Source organism: Bubalus kerabau, chromosome 11 (genome assembly GCF_029407905.1).
Source record: "Bubalus kerabau isolate K-KA32 ecotype Philippines breed swamp buffalo chromosome 11, PCC_UOA_SB_1v2, whole genome shotgun sequence".
NCBI classification, from domain to species: Eukaryota; Metazoa; Chordata; class Mammalia; order Artiodactyla; family Bovidae; genus Bubalus; species Bubalus kerabau.
In genome coordinates, this window is record NC_073634.1 from 96,042,081 (window position 1) to 96,051,930 (window position 9,850).

A 9,850-nucleotide genomic window follows, 5' to 3' on the forward strand; every position below is an offset into this window, starting at 1 on the left:
CCAGGGATTGAACTAGTGTTTCCTGCACTGGCAGGTGGATTCTTTACCACTGCACCACCAGGGAAATTCTGGAGGGTTTTTTGTCTTTCCTGGTGGGAGGAAATGAATAGGTGAAATAGCATTTTTAAGGCAGTGAAACTAGCCTATTATATACCTCATAGAGCTCAAATTCGGAGAAGGCAATGGCACCCCACTCCAGTACTCTTGCCTGGAAAATCCCATGGATGGAGGAGCCTGGTAGGCTGCAGTCCATGGGGTTGCGAAGAGTCATACACAACTGCGCAACTTCACTTCCACTTTTCACTTTCATGCATTGGAGAAGGAAATGGCAACCCACTCCAGTGTTCTTGCCTGGAGAATCCCAGGGACGGGGGAGCCTGGTGGGCTGCCGTCTATCGGGTTGCACAGAGTCAGACACGACTGAAGCGACTTAGCAGCAGCAGCAGAGCTCAAATTGTCATCTCACTACACTGTATTCAATTTTAGTGTTGAAAAATGAGGGCAATTGTTCTCCAAGTGACTAAATCAAATTATACTCCTTTGTGCACTGTCATAGACTTTCAGTGTTCAGAATTGCCAGGAATATTTTTTTCTTGATCATCTGCTGTGCGTAAAATAATATTTCATTCTGGTTGTAGTTTTCCTAATCACTCCTGAGGGTGAGCACAAGCCATCTTTTTATAAACAATCTTTCTAAATGATTATGTTTTCTTTCTTCTGAAAGAGTGAATATGGCATGTAATTTGACTACTCTGATGAGTCTAAATGCCCATCTTTCTTCAGAGCATAATGGAGAGTGGTCTTCAGGTGTGTAGCACTTAAAACAAGTGGCCCCAGAGCAGGTTAGGCAGAGAAGTAAAAAGTGGATCTAAGAGAAGAATCATGATAGAGTCAGTGGGTTTGGGAAGGCAAATGGGAGGACAGTAGAGCTGTCCTCTAGGCTGCTGACAGGCTACTTTTCTACTGCAGCAGCAATTGATGGCACAATAGTAAAGAACTGATAGTAAAGAATCTGCCTGCCAGTGCAGGAGATGCAAGATGAAGTTCGATCCCTGGATGGGGAAGATCCCTTGGAGGAGGAAATGACTACTCACTCCAATATTCTTGCCTGGAAAATTCCATGGACAGAGGAGCCTGGTGGGCTACTGTCCATGGGGATGCAAAAGAGTCAGACACGTTTGAGCAACTGATCGCACATGTACGGGGGCAATTAAAGTGGAGTTCTAGCTCCTGAGTTCTGACACTTTCTGTGTCAGAAAGACACACTTCTGTGTCTTGCAGAGCCCCTTCTTTTGTCCAGGTAACTGTAGAAGTCCTGGTGTAGAGTTGTACATAAATGCAGTTCCAGTACATGGTGTAGTGCCAATTGCCTCAGATCATCTGAGAAGCTTATGAAAGATCCCCGAGCCTCTCCTCTGTAGATTCTTTTTAAAAAATTTTGTTAACTAATTTTATTTAAAAAAAAATGTTTATCTGATGGCACTGAGTCTTAGTTGCAGCATGCAGGATCTTTAGTTGCAGCATATGGGATCTAGTTCCCCATCAGGAATGGAACCCCGGCCCCCTGTATTGGGAGTCCAGAATCTTAGCCACTGGACCACCAGGGAATTCCTTCCTCTGTAGATTCTGATTCACCTAGTCTAGAATGGGACATAGAAAGCTACATCTCCCCATTTCCCAGATTTTTTTGAGTATTTTCCCAGGACTCGCCTCAGAGAATCAGGAGCTGATCCTTGTGTTTTTGCTGCCAGACTCTGATGTGGCCAGAAGCTTTTGCAGACATCCCAATCTGCCCAGAAGGAAGAAAACACTGCTGTACCCTAATCCATTTTGTCAGGCATGGGCATAGAGTCTTCCCCAGGTGGCCAGAGTACAGTAAGTTCAGTTCAGTTCAGTCGCTCAGTCATGTCTGACTCTTTGCTACCCCATTAATTGCAGCATGCCAGGCCTCCCTGTCCATTGCCAACTCCCAGAGTCCACCCAAACCCATGTCTATTGAGTCGGTGATGCCATCCAACCATTTCCTCCTCTGTCGTCCCCTTCTCCTCCTGCCCTCAATCTTTCCCAGCATCAGAGTCTTTTCAGAGCTGTGAGTCAGCTCTTCACATCAGATGGCCAAAGTATTGGAGTTTAAGCCTCAGCATCAGTCTTTCCAATGAACACCCAGGACTAATCTCCTTTAGGATGGACTGGTTGGATCTCTTTGCAGTCCAAGGGACTCTCAAGAGTCTTCTCCAACACCACAGCTCAAAAGCATCAATTCTTCGGCACTCAGCTTTCTTTATAGTCCAACTCTCACATCCATACATGACCACTGGAAAAACCATAGCCTTGACTAGACGGACCTTTGCTGACAAAGTAATGTCTCTGCTTTTCAATATGCTGTCCAGGTTGTTCATAACTTTCCTTCCAAGGAGCAAGCGTCTTTTAATTTCATAAGGCTATATCTGTTGACAAACCTAGACAGCATATTAAAAAGCAATCACTTTTCCGACAAAGGTTCATCTAGTCAGAGCTATGATTTTTCCAGTAGTCTCGTACGGATATGAAAGCTGGACCTTAAAGAAGGCTGACCACCAAAGGATTGATGCTTTCAAACTGTGGTACAGGAGAAGACTCTTGAGAGTCCTTTGGACTGTAAGGAGATCAAACCAGTCCATTCTAAAGGAAATCAGTCCTGAATAATCATTGGAAGGATTGACGTTGAAGCTGAAGCTCCAAAACTTTGGCCACCTGATGGGAAGAGCTGACTCATTGGAAACGACCCTGATGGTGGGAAGGATTGAAGGCAGGAGGAGAAGGGGATGACAGAGGATGAGATAGTTGGATGGCATCATTGACTCAAAGGACATGAGTTTGAGCCAACTCTGGGAGATAGAGAAGGACAGGGAGGCCTGGCATGCTACAGTCCATGGGATTGCAAAGAGTCGGACACGACTGAGACTGAGCAATAACAAATGCCTATTGATAATATTTTATTGAAGAATCACACCATAGAAAAGAGCATAGAAACTACTTTCAAATATAGCAATAGGCCCTAACTTCTCCTAAGAAATCATCAGGCTGGCTGCTAGACTGTCTCCACGTGGACAAACGCATTTCCTGTCCCTAGACGTGGAGGTCTTCTCAACGCCTATCACAGTCAGAGCTCAAGTGCTTCTCAAGAGCCCTGAAAAGAGACGGTTTTCCCCTTACCTGTTTCTAGGTTCCAGATTCTCATGTAATCAGCCATTCTGTGCCCATGACTTATTGAATAAGGAGATATTTGGTCGATAGAAATTAATGCAGGATATTCATTTTCAGCTGCACTTGAAAGGAGCGAATGACAAAAGAGAATGGGAGGGGGAGATGAGGACTGGGTATGAAGACTCTGGTCAGCTGGGGGGCTGCAATAAGGTGGCTTTGATTGGTGGATATATATATATATATATATATATATGAATATATTGTATACTTATATAATTATACTATAAATAAGACTGTAGATTCTAGTCTTGCCAGTCATCTACACCATTTTTAATGGACTCTTGGCTTAGGAGTGCTAACCTTCAGTAACTTACTTCAATTAGAAGTGAGGGACCTCAGGAGAAGACTTACCCCTGAGCATGCCCACAGGAGTGCTGCCTAGGACATCCTCCTGCTCATCAGCTTCCTCAGGCCTCTCTTCATATCTTTGTTCCTCAGGCTGTAGATAAAAGGGTTCAGCATGGAGGACAGAACGGTGTAGATGACTATTGCCACTTGGTCCTTGATGGTGTAGGTGGACAGGGGTCAGAAATAAACATAAATAATGCTTCCATAAAAGAGGGTCACCATGGTGACATGGGAACCACAGGTAGAGAAAGCTTTATGTTTCCCAGCAGCCGAAGGGATCTTAAGAACGACAATGAGGATGCGTAGGTAAGAGATGATAACACATATGAAAGGGCTCACCAGGGTTACCAGTCCTTCGGTATTAATGACAATTTCATTGACAAGCGTGGAGGAGCAGGACAGTTTCAGTAGAGGGTTGATGTCGCAGAGGAAGTGGTAGATGATATTGGAGTCACAAAAGAGAAGACGATTTATCAGGAGAACCAGTAAGAGGGAATGGAGGTGAGAGATGGAGCAGGAGGTCACCAGCAGGACACAACGGCGGCGGCTCATGGTGGTGACATAGTGGAAGGGGTCACAGATGGCCACATAGCGGTCAATGGCCATGGCTGCCAGGAGGTAACTCTCTGTGTTGGCAAAAGCCAAGAAGAAATAAATCTGGGTCATACACTCAGCATAGGAGATGGACTTCTTCTTTGACAGAAAGTTCACCAGCATCTTGGGAACTATGGTGGTTGTGTAGCAAACATCAATAAAGGATAAAATGCTAAGGAAAAAATACATGGGTGTCTGAAGCTGAGTGTCAGAGCGGATGGCCAGAATGATAAGCACGTTTCCCACTATGGTGACTACGTACATGATGAAGAAGAGGGCAAAGAGCGGCTTGTGGTCCTCAGGCCAGGAGGAGAGTCCCAGAAGGATGAACTCAGAGACACTGCTGGTTTGGTTAACTCTCTCCATGGTCCTGCATAGGCCAATACATATATTCAAATATATAGTAAAAAAATATTTTAATTCAACAAATTTCAATTCATTCCTCTCTTTCCTAGGATTCCTATAAAAAGTCCATGATTTTGTCATCCTTTCCACAGTCCACAAAAGTAAGTTGAACAATAAAATTGAAACTGTGTCAAGTGCAAGGACATCAGAGAGTGAATTTCCTTTCAGAAAGAATCCCAGGTAGACTTCAGCCATGCACTATTCTTATTTCCCCACAAATATTTATTAGATTGCTGAAGTTCATCTCTCTACCATCCTTGCAAACAAAACAAAACAAATAAACAAAAAACCAAACAGTGAATCAGGTAAATAAGATAACTGCTGACATAGGCACACAGTGTCAGTAGTCACCCTTTCAGAGCCAGTATTTTAATTCAAACCTGGTTTGGGAAAAAAACAACAACAACTGTATTATAGAGTTGGCCAAAATTTCATTTGGGGTTTTCCGTAAGATATGGAAAAACCCGAATGAACGTTTTGGTCAGCCCAATATTTGAACCTATGCATTAAAACATTCATAAACATTGAGGATTTATGGTCTCACAATTATTCAGTATCACTGTTTTAAACACTCACCAGGAACCCAACACAGATTAAAAAGGTAAGTGATTCTCAGTTCCTATTCTTAAGGCGGTTATAGTCTGGCAGGAAAGATAAACTTTTACACAAATAACTGCCACAAAATTCTACAGGTATGGTGATAGGCATACTGAAAAGCAGCAAGCATCATGTGATGTCTTTGAGAAGAGCGTGCATTTTGAAATCAGCTCCTTCACTTTCTGGCTGTGTGGCTTTGTGCTTGTTACCTAACATCTCTGTTTCCTGGTATCGTTCTCTGTAATCTGGGATAGTAAACACCTCCCTTTTCGGTTTCCTCTTCTCTTGCTCCACCATCATCTTCATGTCTTCCTTTGCTTCCTGCCCAAATCCTCTCCTTTGTCAGGTGTACCTGGATGCTCTTGAAAACAGTTATTCTGTACTTCTTTGCAAAACCTCACAGCTTTCATATTTTTCATTGTTTGACCGTGCTTCACCCAAGTTTACGAGACTTGGTGGGAGAAACATTTATTTGTGCTTTGTATGATTTGAAAATGAGTGCACAATTAAGAGAAACAAAAGTCATGCTTAAGACCTATTAAGCCTTACTGTGTATTAGGCAGTGAGCTAAATGCTTTATGTATATTACAGATGACAATTCTCTAACCTGGTTCTCAGCAACAGTCCCTTTCAATAGATGAAAACATTGAGGTTAGGCGTTGAGTACTTTCCTCAAGATCACGCAATCCAGAAGACCCAGAGCCTAGATCCCAAACAGGATAGTCTTAAGCACAAAATGCTTTCATAAAGCTTCAGAAGTTTATGCTAGGAACAAATGTGCAGGGGAGTTGTTTTTCACTGTGGAATTTTCCACCGTAATGTCTTTATTCCAGTGACGACAGGCTTGCAAAATCAGTGTTGCGTGTAGTCTCTTACTGTAACTGCTAGAGACAGGACCGCTCCCAAGTCTTGTGTGGACTGGGAGCTGTGGTTCTGTGGAGCTATGCCAGGGGGGAGGGAAACATTTAGGAGACAGAGCCAGGAGATGTGGGTTCAGATCCACCGTCTACTCACAATGTGTCTGGCAAAATCCCTTCATCACTCTGAGTTTCACTTTCCTAATCCTTAAGGTAAAAACTGCTCTCAAGAGAAAAACGAGGAACATGGGTGTGAAAACCACAAACACAGTATATGTCAGCAGGATGACTGAGAAATGTCTGATAAAGAAGAAAGTAGCATCAGGGGAAGGTGAGGTGGAGCTAAATGGAATGCAGACACAGGAAAGGAGTTCGGCTATGAGAACAGACCAGGCTGAGTCTAGAAGCATGGTGGGTGGATGTTACTGGAATCAGTGATTTTCCTATTTTATTCTATTCCGTGTAGTACCCATTAGCGTGGGCTTTGATTCTTTAAGGATCTCCGTGGTTTCACCTGCTAGGTATCTCTTGAATCTTCAGCTCTTCCTCTCCCTGGTCAGCACTCTGTTGAAAGCCATCATTTCCCATTCAGATTGTTGCAGCCTCATCTAAATGATGTATATGGTTCCCCTGTCCTCTCTTGACAGCCCCTTCCCCGTCATTCTCTGCCCTGCAGCCACAGTGACCATTTAACAATAAATGTAATCACCTGACTTTTGAGGTTCAAGTCTGTTTGTTTCCTAGGGCTACTGTAACAAGGTATCACATCGGAGAGATGTGGTTGGAAAACTCTCCCCAGAGGGTGAGTGGAGCTCTGGCATCACCCTTACCCCAGAATCCTTGGAGAATGGGTCTCCAGGAAGTCCCTCCTTGTATCTTAACTGGGTCTTCCCAACACAGCTTCAGTGATTATCCAACAGCAAGGTCAGAGACTCCTTGGAGCTTGCTTGGTGCTCATTCGGGGCTCAGTGAGGGACACGAAGTCTCAGGGAGAGGTGGCGACTTGGCCAAGACCACGGAACAGAGTTGGGCCTCCTGCAGACCCAGGACGCCTGGCACCTGGCACTGGCCCGTTCTCAAGTTTTACGCAGAAAATGCCAGGTCCCTCCTTCAAACATGCTTCCTTCTCTGGGCTCAGAGCCAATGTGACAGGAAACTCTGACTCTTCATGCATCTGATTATAGGGGGTCAAGAGTGTAGCAACGGGCGAGAGGAGCCCGAGAAGTCACCTCAGATTGCTGGGATCAGAGGGCATGACCTTCTGGTTTAGGTCTCCTCATGTCACAGAATCATGCAAATAGTGTTGCTTAAGGCCTGACTTAAAACAATCAAAACGCCTTTTCTCATGGTTCCGGAGGCTAGAAGTACAAAGTCAAGCTTGTGGGCAGGATTGGTTCCTTCTAGAGATGCTTAGGGAGGTCTGCTCTAGGCCTCTCGCCCAGCTTCTGGTGGATACGGGCAATCCTTGATATTCCTTGACTTGGAGATGCCTCACTTCAGTCTCTGCCTCTGTCTTCACATGGCCATCTTTTGCTCCGTTTCTTTATATGGCTGTCTCCTCTCTGTGCCTGTGTCCAGAATTCCTTCTAAGAAAGATACCAGCCTCTAGGGCCCACCTGACTCTACTGTAACCTCATCTTAACTTGATTTTATGTACAAAGACCCTACTGACAAGTCAGGTCTCATTCTGTTTCCATACCAAATCCTATCTGAAAACAGTGTACTTAAGAATCTTCACAGCTTCTGTTAGAGACATAATTGACATAATTCCTTTTTAGGAATGAAGGAAAATACTCCCATTTTTGAACCATCCTTTTATGTCAATTCTACACAATTGCCTGTTACTTTATACATATTTTAAAAGATATAATTTTGTAAATATTTAATATTCTGCTAATTTGATTTTGAATTGTAAATGTCAAGTATCCTGCTATTATACTTTGTTAAAAAGGAAACAGCATACATTTTTAGAATATTTTTATGAAGAAATTTAAGGCACTGAAAATAAAAAAATTAGGTCACTTTCTGGAGTTTTTGGTGAATATAAATTTGGTGGGAGGGGGGACACTACTCAAGCCCCTCTTCATTTAATATGAATTGAGTTCCTATTCCCCTCCAGTCTCATCACATTCCTGTTTCCCCAGGGACTTCCTCCTGGTCTTCAAACATTCCTATCTGGACGGTCCTTGCCCCTCGCCCCGCACGCTTTTCCTCTCTATCGTCCTTTGGGTATCAACTCAGCTGATACTTTTTCTGGGTCAAGTCACCCTGTTTTATGCTCCCATGAAACTCCTTTCCCTTCCTTTATGGCACATATCAGAGTCTGCAATTATTCATTTATTTATGTGAGTGGTGTTTGTCTTGACCAAACACAGGAATCCAGTTTCCTTTCCCTCACCATTCTGTCCCCAGAGTTTAGCACAGTGTTTGTGGAGGAAACGAAGCCACACCTGGCATTGAGGCTGGGGCACCACGAGATAAAAGTCAGAGTTGGGTGTTACGATGAAGGAGGTGATGATGCCTTGTGTCCTCAAGTTGCTTGTCTGTGTAGAACTTGTGTCTGTGATTCCTGATGGGCTGGTTGACTAGACTTGGCTCTGGCAACGTGTTTACCTGAGCTACAAACCCAGCCCAGGCACTGCTCTTGATTCTGCATTTTCTCTCATTTCCCACATCCCACTGATGATCACATCCTAACGATGTTGCCTGTCCACCTCTCTTGGTCTCTGCCAGCACTGCTCAAATGGAGACCTTTATCATCTCCAGCTTCCAAAATAGCCTCCTGGCAGCCATATTTGTCTTTCAATTTCCTCTCAGCACTGTAGGCAGGTCAGTTTTTCTAAAGTGCAAATTTGAATAACTCGCTATATTAGTTTGCTGGGGCTGTTGAAACAAAGTACCATGCACTGAGAGGCATAAACAGTGGAAATGTACTCTCTCACAGTTGCCGGAATGAGAAGTCCACAAAGTATCAGCGTGGTTGGTTCCTTCTGAGGGCTGTGAGGAAGTGTCTGTTCCATGCCTCTGTACATGACTTACAGATGGAGTCTTCTTGTGTCTCTTCTCATCCTCTTCCATTTTGCGTGTGTGTTTCTGTGTTCAAATTTCCCCTTTTAATGAGGACGTCAGTCATTTTGGATTAGGATCCACCCTGATAACCTCATTTTAACTTGATTACCTCTGAAAAGACCCTACCTCCAGGGGACTTCCCTGGTGGTCCAGTGGTGAAGAATCTGCCTTCCAAGGCAGGAGATGCAAGTTTGATCCCTGATCGGGTAATCAGAATCCCACATGCCACCAACTACAGAGCCCATGTGCTCTGGAGCCCCCAAGCCACCACTAGAGAAAAGCCTGTTCGCTGCCACAAAGATCCCATGAGTTGCAACTAAGACCAGATGCAGCCAAAAATACATAAATATTAAAAAAATAATTTCAGAATCTTAAAGATCCTGTTTATGAATAAGGTCACAATCTGAGGTTCTTGGGATTAGGGCTCCAATATATCTTTTTTTGGGGGAGACACAATTCAACCCATAACAGTCACTTTTCTACTGCAGAAGACTCCTTGTTGCTAAGTTGCTTCAGTCGTGTTCAACTCTTTGGGACCCTATGAACTATAGCCCACCAGGCTCCTCTGTCCATAGGATTCTCCAGGGAAGAATAGTGGGGTGGGTTGCCATTTCCTTCTTCAGGGGATCTTCCTGACTCAGGGATCGAGCCAGCATCTCTTATGTCTCCTGCATTGGCATTGACAGGCAGATTCTTTACCACTAGAGCTAACTGGGAAGCCCGCAGCCTCCCTG

The 9,850-nt window shown here is 44.2% G+C and overlaps 1 pseudogene; it reads right to left on the bottom strand.

Moving 5' to 3' along the window:
• Positions 1-3,624: 3,624 nt before the first annotated feature.
• LOC129622571 (olfactory receptor 1L1-like) lies at positions 3,625-4,566 on the bottom strand (annotated as a pseudogene).
• Positions 4,567-9,850: the final 5,284 nt, after the last annotated feature.